Genomic DNA, 12,714 nt, shown 5'->3' with positions numbered 1-12,714 from the left:
GTCATCGCAAATGTTTGGGGCTCATCGATTTCCAAGTACCGCCAATACAGCGTATAGTCAACAGGCACGCTGACTGCATGAAAAGACCCCACTATTATACCCTTCACAGAACCCATCCTCATAGTATTTAAACCTCGACGGAATTTCTTCAAACTTTTAGGATCTACTAGTGAAGAATGTAGCTTTATAAATAATATTTTTTCATATTTTTTCTATGTATAATTGTTAACTTATTCAAAGTTAAAGTCATCTCAAACGTTTGGGACTCATCGACTTACAATACAACGTATAGTGAACACGCACGCTGACTGCATGAAAAGACCCCACTATTATACCCTTCACATAACCCATCCTCATAGTATTTAAACATCAACGGAAATTCTTCAAATTTTTAGGATGTGTTATTAGGGAATGTAGCTTGATAAATAATATTTTTTCATATTTTTATTATTTATAATTGCCGACTTATTCAAAGTTAAAGTCATCTCAAACGTTTGGGGCTAATCGATTTCCAAGTACCGCCAATACAGCGTATAGTCAACAGGCACGCTAACTGCATGAAAACACCCCACTATTATACCCTTCACATAACCCATCCTCATAGTATTTAAACATCAACAGAAATTCTTCAAATCTTCAGAATCCATTAGTAGGGAATGTAGCTTGATAAATAATATTTTTTTCATATTTTAACTAATGATAATTACCGACTAATTTAAAGTCAAATTCATCTCAAACGTTTGGGGCTCATCGGTTTTACTAAAGAACACATCGTACAGTCAACATACATTCTTACTGCAAGAATAAAACACTCCTCACATAATTCGTCTTGAAAGTGTCTATAAACATCAACGGAATTTTTTAAAAATCAAAACGTCTATTATTGTAGAGTCTAGCTTGATGAACAATGTTCTTCCAGACTTTTCTTATTTGTAAATAACCACTTCTTTAATGTTAACGCTCGTGGCTTATCGGTTTATTGTAACACACTACATTGTGCAGTCAATACACACACTGACTGCAAGAATAAAACACTCCCCCATTGAAATTGAAAACACTCCTCACATAACTCGTCTTCAAAGTGTCTAAACATGAACAGAAATTATTCAAACCCTTAAAGTCTATTATTGAAGAGTTTAGCTTGATGAAAAAATATTTTTTTCATTTTTTTCCTATTTGTAAATACCCACTTCTTTAAACGTTCTGGGCTCATCGGTTTATTGTAAGACACAACGTACAGTCCATACGCACACTGAATGTAAGAGTAAAACTCGCCTATAAACTCAAAGTGTCTAAACACCAACGGAAATTCTGGAAACCCTAATAATCTCTTATTAAAGAGTCTAGCTTGATTATTAATATTAAAAAAAAAAAAATTCAATTTGTAATTACTGACTAATTCAAAGTTAAAGTCTTCTCAAACGTTTGAGGATCATCAGTTTATTGTAACACAATACAATGTATGAGTCAATAACTCACGCTGTAGGTGTCATCAGTGTGATCTAGGAACATAGACCTTATCGCAAATACCAATGCGCAAGCGCAGACTGTTGAATGAGGTGCATTGTGGGATAGATACGAATCAAATTTTGCTACCAGCTAGACCACAATGCACCTAATTCCAAGCTTTACGCGCGCACCCCAGTATTTGCGAAAAGGTCTATACCCAAGCAGCTTTTAGGGAAGGTTCACTTTAGCAATCACTCTTCAAATTAATGGCAATAACAACTTACTTGGTTAAAAGTGCAAATTTAGATAGTTAAGAGCATTTTGAGAATCTGAGCAACGTAAAACCTGGTTCATACTTCCTATGAATGCGAATGCAAAGTGAATTTTGATGACGCAATAATTAGTACGAGTTCCCTTTCCAATTGTGACGCAAGCAAATTTGCCCCTGGCTTTACGTTGCTAAGATTAACATTTTTGGGGATAAAAACTCTGGGATGTTATAATCCATTAGATCCTTCACATATCACGCGTGGATACTGACGCTTTTTGAATGGGGATGATGGTGACGTGACGCAAAAGCGTTTGTATGTTTGCTTTGTGCACAGCTCCATGGCGTTTGCCAACCACGCATGCGTGAATGTTATTTGCATATTTCAGTGGAAGGGTAGATCCATTAAGCTCCACCCCATTGCGTATTGACCATTGATCTCCATTGGTATTGATCACAACGCAATGAAGGTCTGACAAATAAGGTCCGACATGCGTGCGCGTATGCTTGTGCCCGTGGCAGAGTTGTGCAGAAAGGCATTTGAGAGGCTCACGTGTTCTTGCTCACACATGCGTCGTGGGCGGATTACTCTTCATGCGTGGACAAAACCACTCTGGATTTTCGGCAATACCTCCAACATGCTACCACCTTTTGCATTGAAATTTTCACAGGCTATAGTTATACTGTATATGTCTACATTTAACATAGGTTAAAACAATCAAATGGTTAAAAAAAAGAGAGTGAATTTTCTTTGGGAAAATTAATACTTGGATTAACCAGCACAGAACACACATATTTGAGGATACTCAAACTTTCACCAAAAGTCATCGTCTTCGCATTTCTGGTCAGCGACGTCAAGACTGCAACCGTCAGTCTTGTGAAAAAGGTGCTTTATGGCTTCTAAAACCAAGACGTCTGTCAAGGAAAATGGAGAATCCTGTAATGTTGCAACTTTGTAAGCTTGCATTTTTAAATTATCAATATTTGAGGGTCCACACCGCCTTCGTGGAGGACGTGTGACTAGCGGACACTATAGCTATTTTAACGACATGTTTTAGCATCATATGAAAACAAATCTTGAAAGCATCCCATTAATTTTTGTTTACCTGTAAACATTAGGTAAAATATAGGATTCGTATTTATATAAAAACCTTATAATGTTACATTAGCCTTAAGCCTAATTTTTAAGAAGTTCATTCCAATACAAGTCCCTCTCCAATACAAGTCCCTCAAAGAAATAGTTGTTTCCAAAAAATTTAAATAAAATATAATTGAAACAAAATAAAAATAAATAATAATGTGAACGCTTTTTCAATATTTTATGAATCATTTTTTGTTATGAATACATTGAATCATACAAAGTAAGAACGCTGCATTATTAGCTTTACCTCTCCTCTCTTTTTCATTTTATTTGGCCCACAAAAGACTGTTCAAGCGTTGACACTAAGTTTGCTTTGTTTTCATCCATCAGAATAATGATGTGCTTTTAAGATATCGACTCGACTGTATAAGTTTTATGCTTGTACTTACTGCGGCTGATGACGATATTCATACTTTTGAAGACGGCTGGTCAAAGTTTTCGGAAAGTTGAAGCTCTTAGGTGACATGAGTGAAAATAGCCCCCTGTGTACATGGAAATCGATGAGCCCCAAACGTTTGAGATGACTTTAACTTTGAATAAGTCAGTAATTATAATTAATAAAAATATGAAAAAATATTATTTATCAAGCTTCATTCCATACTAATAGATTCTAAAGATTTGAAGAATTTCCGTTGATGTTTAAATACTATGAGGATAGGTTATGTGAAGGGTATAATAGTGGGGTCTGTTCTTGCAGTCAGCGTGCATGTTGACTATACGCTGTATTGTGTACACGAAAATCGATGAGCCCCAAACATTTGAGATGACTTTAACTTTGAATAAGTTAACAATTATTAATGGGAAAAATATGAAAAAATATTATTTATTAGGCTACATTCTTCATTAATAGATCCTAAAAAATTTGAAGAAATTCCGTCGAGGTTTAAATACTATGAGGATGGGTTCTGTGAAGGGTATAATAGTGGGGTATTTTCATGCAGTTAGCGTGCATGTTCACTATACGCTGTATTGGCGGTACTTGGAAATCGATGAGCCCCAAACGTTTGAGATGACTTTAACTTTGAATAAGTTAACAATTAAACATAGGAACAATATAAACAATATTTCCTTCGGATACTTGTTGGTGTGTACCAATGAACCCCAAACAATTTAAAAATAAGTGTCCACCGTTCCATTGTGTTGTGCTTATGTTGTGTGCTTTATAAGCAGCTCTATGATATTGGGCACTGATGTTAACCTGCATGTATGTTTATTATGTTAAATAGTGATTACTTGCTTTGGATTTGAATAATTGAATAGTCTAGACTTAATTACTATAGGTGCCTGCCTGAGAAACACCACGGTGTAATTCTTATCTTAGGATTTTTCTTTACTTTAAAATTGTCAAGAAAAGTTTTTCTTCAAGTATAGGTTTTTCTTCAAGTATTTTTTAGACTTTAAAAACAGACCCTTTCCAGGATAGACAAACAGGTTTTAAAACATTTCTGTCTGAAATAACATCTGATGAGAAGTAAATAATCGCTTTTATCGCCCAGTGACTCAGTGTTTGATTCCTTTTTTTTTTTGCATCAATGTCATACAAAACGTGAATTAATCGATTTTAACAATTTTCTCTTGATCGAAAAAGCTTGAAAATTAGTACCTTTGTTTAAATAACTCCTCTTAGGAAAGATTAATTTCTTTCATTTTTTCCCCTTCCAATAAGCAGGAGAGAGTGATTGTTAAATATATGCTTTTTTGAACTTTTGAGTGTCATTCGTTTGTTTTGAAGAAAAAAAAGCAATCCCGATTAATTTCTTTTTCACTCACCATGTGCATGTGTACATGTGTACATGTAGGCCCCTTCATTGTACAAAATACAAGTACTAGACATTATACATTTTTTCCAAAAAAATGCGACAAACATTACACAATTATTATAAATATTTCACAAGTTTCGAAAATTGCTAATTTTCAACAATAGGTTGGCCTCACCGAAAAAAAATCTCTCAACAAAGTTGATTAGGGTGTACATCATGTACATAAAAGAGCCTTGACATAATCCACGACACCCTCAGTCATCGTCGTCGTGATGTTTTGCTGTAGTGCCCTTTGCAAAGTTCCAAAACAAATTTTAACTTGTTGTGGTACTTTGCAAAAGATTGTCCTCATTAAAGTGCTCCTTTTAAGTGGAAAATTGCTGTGCCCCTTCAAGAGTGTATTGCACAGGTTATTAGCAATGTTAGCAGGGAATGTTTGTCTTGTGCATTCTACATTTAAGTAAGTTAGGGTTTGGGTGCAGCGCAGAATTCGGCAGTAAGCAGAGCCAAGAAATATGGGCCAGATCTTTAAAAAAAACTTGCAGAGACAGACTTTGACGATGCAAACAAGTGTCTATAGCCTCCCTGGTCAGTTTGAAGCTCTGTGCCAATTAACCTGGTGTGATGTAGACTACTTATCTGATGCAGTATTGAGCCTATCACTGGAAGGGCAGTTTAGGAGACACTACACGCAATCAGTACTTCCACATTATTTGTTTACAACTCTCTTAGGCCAGATCTTACATATTAAATAGATATTGAAAAAAAAAACAGTTTATAAAAAAAAAAACTTTCTCCTTTACGGCACAAACTTTTCCTCTAAGCATACATGTACCTACATGAAGTGTTCCATTAAATACAACCCTCACTCCACTCCTTTTTCTATAATTTTTTTAACCATATGCCATATAGGCTATGAGACGTAGCCTGACTCGAGTACCAGCACAAGAGAAAATGTGATATTTCTTTTGTATGCTGTGAAGTAATAATATTAAGATGAAGAACAAGTAGGATTTCAAACTTAATACGGTGGAAATACGATATGAAAAGGTTTGCAGTAACGCCATGTAATGACTATCTCTTTTGAGTTGGGGTGGTTCTGAAAAGAATTGTTGATTTCAACTTGACATTTTGATCAGTATGTTCTGATCATCTTCTGGAGAAAGCTGATCAGAGACGATCAGAGTATACTGATCGAAACGTCGAGTTGGTTCTTTTCGGCAATCTCCAAAATGAAATCTTCTTGATGCCCTTGCCCTTTCAAAAATGAAGCATACAGGACCGCTAAAGGTCTTCATATATCATGTGCAAAATAATGCCACAGCAGATTCTTGATTTGGTTCGCATAAAAGTTGTTCCACCTACCTGTGGAAATTTCTTGTGCTCGTTTGGCAGGCAGCTGATGGCATTATTGAAGACCTCTCCAACCAGTTTCTTTTCTTCCCGGGTGATGTTGAAGTCTAGCTTAGACATCTCCATGGTGTACGTCTTGCACTCCTCCTTGCTTGAAGCTGCAGATAATGACGGACCAGAATATGCACTCCGTGATCATCTTCACAATTTTGAAGATGTTGGAGGAACCTGAGGAAAAAATTTGAATTAGCAAACAGCCAGGAGTTATTCAAATTTCTGCAGTGACCAATCAGATTTGATGCAGAGCCAACCTGCAACCAATCAAACTTTGTAAACGGCCAACCTGTAAAGCTAGTAGTGCATGAATTAACATCATTTTTTTCTGAATGAACTTTGACAGAAGATGTTGTTTCACTAATTCATGATTATAGTTTTGAATTACCTACCACTTGGGGGCCATAGCAGGGGCGTTCATGTCCCTGTCAGTTAGTTTTGAAATCTGCCACTCCTGCTACCACATCACACATTGTATCGATTATTATCGTCTGCAAGCTAGCTCGGAGACAATGTTACTTGAAGAACAAGAACAAGAAAGGAGGTCCCTTTGTGGACCAGCAATCACAGTTCTGTTCTTCAATGATGAAAGAATTTCAGCAACTAAGCTGGAGTTACTAGCTGACATCACTGTCAGGCATAGGTGCGAAGTTCTTTGCCCGCAAGAGATGCATCGTGTCCAAGATGACACCCGGATCCGTAGTCCTTGGCATGAGACTGTGGACATTGAGTAGAAAATTTAATATTTAAAAGTTGTTTTTGCATGTAGCTTGGCAAAAATGTCCACAAGCAATGAAAATGTATGTAATACAGTGTGCTGGGATACTTTCAGGGGTGCAGTTCAAACGCTGAAGTTTCTGCTGGCTAATGACCATTTGATGTTCATCAATATAGCATTACAAAAGCACAAATGTTAAACCCCTATCCCATGGAGCCTTTCAACTAAGAATTCTAGATGTAAAAATAGAAAGTAGCCCTTATTTTCGGAACAGAAAAAAAAAAAAAAAATCACAAATTTACAAATAACTTACAGGGTTTACAGAAGGTTATGGTGAAAGACTTCTCTTGAAATATTATTCCATGAAATGCTTTACTTTTTGAGAAAACATTAAAACAATTATCAATTCTCGATATCGAGAATTACAGATTTATTTTAAACACATGTCATGACACGGCGAAACGTGCAGAAACAATGGTGGGTTTTCCCGTTATTTTCTCCCGACTCCGCACCGAATGAGCCTAAATTTTCACAGGTTTGTAATTTGATATATAGGCCCTAAGTTGTGATACCGAAGTGTGGACCTTTGGACAATACTGTTTACCGAAAGTGTCCAACGGCTTTAAGTTCTGCTTTGGCCTAACAACTTTCCATAATGGAAACAGTGTCTCATCCACTCAATCTGACTTGCGTGACAAAATTAAGGTTTTTGCATTCAGAAGATAAGTTCTCTCAAAAATGCTTTCCTTTCAAGCATTGGGGTGACCGAGACTCACATGGATTTTTTTATAGCGAATGTGACATTATTATTTCCCACATGTTATAATTTACATATGCACCTTTCTGCACTTCCTCCTCGCCGGTGATCCACTCAGTCCAAGAAAACTGGGAGTCATTCAAAACAGAACTAACCGCCTTGATGAACAGACATCCCATAAAAGATGTCTTGAGGGCCAACCCCAAAAAACCTTGGATCAACAGAGATGTCAGATGTCAAGCCAGGAAGAAAGGCGTCTTCTTAGAAAGCCAGTGACTGGACCGAATACAAGAATCATCTTAAGCAAATGCACAACAAATGCAGGAAAAACTATTGGTCCTTCCAAAATGGCTGATCTATGTGTAATGGCTTTATTTTCCAACATATACCTTGACTTTACTCGACATGGAGACTAGAGGAGGAGCAGGACTCCTGTTTAGAAATACTCTTCCGATTCAAGTAAACTGCTACCAAACACAATATCAGACATTTGAACTTCTTGATAGCAACATTTACAGGGCTAACTCTTCATCATTATTCATTATCATCATCATCATGTCGGTTTTAAGGCTGTTGTCCGGTCTGTTCTGGGTTGGCCTATTTTCTCCCTATGGCTCTCCTCAACTTGGCCCTGTCCGTCGCGTCCCTTGAGCTGACTCCAAGCAGTTCCATGTCGTTAGTCACGGAGCTCTGCAATGTCTTGCGCAATCAGCAAAGACGTGAAAGAGCTCTGTGACAAACGACATGGAACTACAGTCATCCCAATTGTCATTATCCATTGTCCATTCTTGATTGAATTTGCAATTTTCTTCGACAGTCACCTGTTTAGAACAGGTCCCTTGATTATATCAGGTGACTTAAGTATACATGGATGCAACCTCATCATCAAACGGCTCATCGTTCAATGACATGATTCGATCATCGTGAATTGTGAATTGAAATAGTGTTTGATGAAACTTTTTCGGTGGGCAATTTTTTTTATATGGCCTCACTATTATGCCATATTTTTGTACCTTGCAGAAATGCCTAAAATACCAAACTTTTTGCATTTACAAGTGCAAATAACCAGTGGAGCCTTACGTGTTTCTAAGTTTTGATCAAGGGAGAGGAGAGACTCTTTGCTTGGCAAATAAAACCAAAATTTTTGTATCTAAATAAAAGGGTCTGTTTACATCGCGCACAGGTAAAAGATTTTCCATGATTTTAGGGACACCTTGAAAACAGGACCTCCTACGATGCGTATCACAACCTAGGGGCTCATGTGATTAAACTTTTGAGGAGATTTTATAAATTTAGGCTTTAATTTGTGCTTGTGTTACACCCGTCGTAAGCCAGAAGGTTTACTCTGAGGTGCACATTAATTTGAAGAAGTCTGTATTGAAAAGGATGAAAACGGAAAACACAGTAAGTAGGGCTTCACGGTTTTAATTGTCTAGTGCTCTCACTGAGCATCACATCCAATATATTTTTGAAACTTCACAACAATTACTTGAACATTAAAATACAACATGTCAATAATCCGTCAATAATAACCTAAATCTCTGCCTGAAATATCCATCCTAGTGTTCTTTGCATTCAGCAAAACTCCACTCTGTGTCAATAAACACATATCACTAGGCTCAAACTTGATAATAATTAAAACACTGGCTAGACCTGTACACTTCTGAACTTACTCCATACGTAAAGTAATAGTAGTATTTTAGCCCAATAATCAAAACCAAGTAACACATTAGCTCAAAAGGATCAATAAACACCTTCTGTGACCCTACTAGACCATCGTTAAAGTCTTCAGTCTGGTGTACATATATACACAAAAACAATTTGGCTATTTTAATAAACCAGCAAGAATTAGTCACTTTCTAAAACTTGGACTTGCCTCTACTAAATAAAACTAAGCATGTTTCAAACCAGCAAGGCTTTCCACACTATCTTGGCTAAATACTCTACCAGTGACCAAGGCCTCAAGAGTTTAAAACTAACGACCTTTAATCTTCCATTCTCCACTGAGAGTCTAGAGTTATTGTTCCCTCATACTCAGGTCCTTGTGTACACATGTATATTTACGGGGTCCGCCCGATAGTCCGAAGGTCCGTTAGTCCGAAGGTTCAATAGTCCGAAGGTTCGATAGTCCGAATGCGCAAATTTTCCATAAGAGGGGGTTCATTAGTCCGAAAATGTAATAGGGTTCGTTAATTCAAACATTTGATGCGATAGTCCGAAGGTTCATTAGTTCGAAGGTTCATCGATCCGAAGGTTTACTGGTCCGAAGGTTCGGTAGTCCGAATTTAGAATAAGGTTTGTTGGTCCGAAGGTTCGATAGTTCGAAACAAAAACGAGGTTCAACAGTCCGAAGGTTCATTATTCCGAATCGACGATAAGGTTCGGTAGTCCGAATTGTCAATAAGGTTCGATAGTCCGAATCGACAATAAGGTTCGATAGTCCGAATCGATAATAAGGTTCGATAGTCCGAATCGATTATAAGGTTCGATAGTCCGAATTGACAAAACAAGTTGTTTAAATAGTCTGACTCCATCGTATTGGAAGGTGGAGCAGAATGACATAATGACACTTGATGCCCCCTCCCCATTATATCGCGTGATGGGACGGCAACGGGAGTGTCTCCCCCCCCCCCCCAACTCAAATAAAACTAATAATAATAATTATTATTATAACCGGCAATGGGTTATTAGGGAGATAACCGGCAATAGGTAATTAGGAATTATAATATAACAATAATAATAATCTCCCACCTACCCCCCCCCCCCCCCCCCCCCCCCCCCCCGTATATACCCTTTTATGTCATCGGGTTTAGGTTTCTTATCTGCGGCTGAAATTAACACCTTGACAAGAAATCGCCACATTTGTAATCCAGTGGCCAGACATACCCAAAGATTGTTTCCGAGGTATGTTCTGAAGTTGAACCTGGTCAAATGTAGTTTTGAGGAAATATTTCTATAATTATGTAGCTGAACTGACACCAGTGTTTTTGATTTCTCCGTTTTTAATCACTAATCGGCCACAGCTGCCGCAGCATTGTACAGTCGACATCAATACAATTGTAAATTAAGTTTATATTAGTGTCAGTATCATAACTTTTTACAGGTAATAAGAATTTGTGTGACAGTTACACACGCGATATACTAGTTTATAAGTGTACAAAAAGAAAATACAATAAAACAAAACAGCTTTTCCTATCAATAGTATTTCCTAAGTACTTGTTGTTGGGGTCAACAATGTCAACAATTCCTAGGAAAAAGTTGTCGGGAAACGGGCCTTTGGGGTGTGATAGTCACTATACTCAGTTTCTCGGAAAACACCAAGGTGCGCCTGCTACCAGGACTGTCGAACCTTATTGTTTTTGATTCGGACTATCGAACCTTATTGTCGATTCGGACTATCGGACCTTATTGTCAATTCGGACTATCGGACCGTATTGTCCATTCGGACTATCGGACCGTATTGTCCATTCGGACTATCGGACCTTACTGTCAATTTGGACTATCGAACCTCATTGTCAATTCGGACTATCGAACCTTATTGTCAATTCGGACTATCGGACCGTATTGTCCATTCGGACTATCGAACCTCATTGTCAATTCGGACTATCGGACCTTATTGTCAATTCGGACTATCGGACCGTATTGTCCATTCGGACTATCGGACCTTACTGTCAATTCGGACTATCGAACCTTATTGTCAATTCGGACTATCGAACCTTATTGTCAATTCGGACTACCGAACCTTCGGAATATTTAACCTTATCCTACTTTCGGACTAACAGGCCATTGGGACTATTGAACCTTCGGACTGTCGGACCTTCGAACTATTGAACCTTCGGACTAACGAACCTTCGGAGTAACGGACCTTCGAACTATTGAACCTTCGGACCATCGAACCTTCGGACTAACGAGCGGTAACCATATTTACATGTAGCATACACAATAATCTGTACAGTGCTTAAACTGAACTCATAAAAGATTAGAAAATACTCTTGTTTTTCCTCTAGAAATAAGCATTTTTGGAACAGTCATAAAACACTTTTCTCAGTATCAATAATTTCCATGGAATGTAAGCTATCAGAAACTCAAGTTAATTTATAAAATCACACAGAGGAAAATGGACTAAAATCTGAACTAATTTTACACACTTAGGAACTTCTCATGTTTTAGACAACTTTTGGTTACATGTAAAATTCTACACACACACATGCACACATGTACTAGTTAATGGATGGTGAAAGTGATAGTTATGGCAAAATTTGAGGGCATAAATCTTTCCTATCATTTAGTTAAAAACAATACAAAATACTACCATAGCAATCTACATTTTATGAACTTGTTAAATTATGGAAAGGAAAATCTACATACCTGTATTGAAAAGGATGAAAACGGAAAACACAGTAAGTAGGGCTTCACGGTTTTAATTGTCTAGTGCACTCACTGAGCATCACATCCAATACGACATGGGGATGGCATATGCCATGGCCTAGCCTGCATGCTGTGGCCGTGTCCGAAACGACGACTTCGGCTACAGCTACGTCTAGATCAGCGCGTCTACCAGTGTTGAAGAATAGCAGACGCGCGCGATCTAGCCGTAGCTGTAGCCGAAGTCTTCGTTTCGGACACGGCCTGTGTGTGTGGTGCACATGGTGATCCCATAATACTTACTCACTGGGGTTATTTCCAGGCTTCTGATTGGTTAAAAGTATGGCTGTTGAAACAAAGGGGTGCTGTCAAGCAGCTGTTGAATAATTAGAGGGGGGCATAATAGTTGAAAATTTAGGGGAGGGGCATAATGAAGATTTAGGGGGGGGGGGCATTTAGGCATGAGGCCTCTACACTTGGACTTGGGAATTGGAGGGTATGCCTCATGGAAAGTTGTGGATTGGAAACTGGCAGCCGAGTCGGGTTGGGAAAAAGCAACACTATTTTCGGGGTGTATTTTTTTTAGGGTAAACAACAACGCTGACCTACCAAAAATTGAAATTGAAATGTGAAGTTTGGTTGTCTGAAAACTATCTGGTTGGTTTTCAAGAGGCCGAGCGACTTTGAATGTTGTTTGAGTAATACTCTTTACTTAGCAAGGGGTCCTAACGTCTCGGGGGAATTTAACTCGTCCCAAGTCCTAAGATAAATGAAAGTAATTCGGTATATAGGCAGAGTGATAGGGGTGTAGTTGGCGTTCGGTTGGCTCATGTCAGGGGCAATCCCAAA

At 38.0% G+C, this 12,714-nt stretch overlaps 1 protein-coding gene across 4 annotated transcripts in view; it reads right to left on the bottom strand.

Moving 5' to 3' along the window:
• The window catches only part of LOC139954344 (uncharacterized), a 46,654-nt gene extending 34,703 nt beyond the window's left edge, over positions 1 to 11,951 (bottom strand). For 3 of the 4 annotated variants that reach the window (XM_071954098.1, XM_071954101.1, XM_071954100.1), the window contains exons 1-3: positions 11,869 to 11,951; positions 6,418 to 6,742; positions 5,984 to 6,199 (exon numbers count right to left, since the gene is read on the bottom strand). The gene's annotated coding sequence lies outside the window, so the exon portion shown is untranslated. Of the gene's footprint in view, positions 1 to 3,247; positions 3,341 to 5,983; positions 6,200 to 6,417; positions 6,743 to 11,868 lie in introns of all 4 variants that reach the window. The other variant, XM_071954099.1, reaches the window with a different exon arrangement.
• Between the last annotated feature and the right edge of the window lie 763 nt (positions 11,952 to 12,714).

The sequence above is a fragment of the Asterias amurensis genome, chromosome 2 (assembly GCF_032118995.1).
Source record: "Asterias amurensis chromosome 2, ASM3211899v1".
Taxonomy (NCBI): Eukaryota; Metazoa; Echinodermata; class Asteroidea; order Forcipulatida; family Asteriidae; genus Asterias; species Asterias amurensis.
This window is presented reverse-complemented; position numbering and strand designations above follow the sequence as displayed.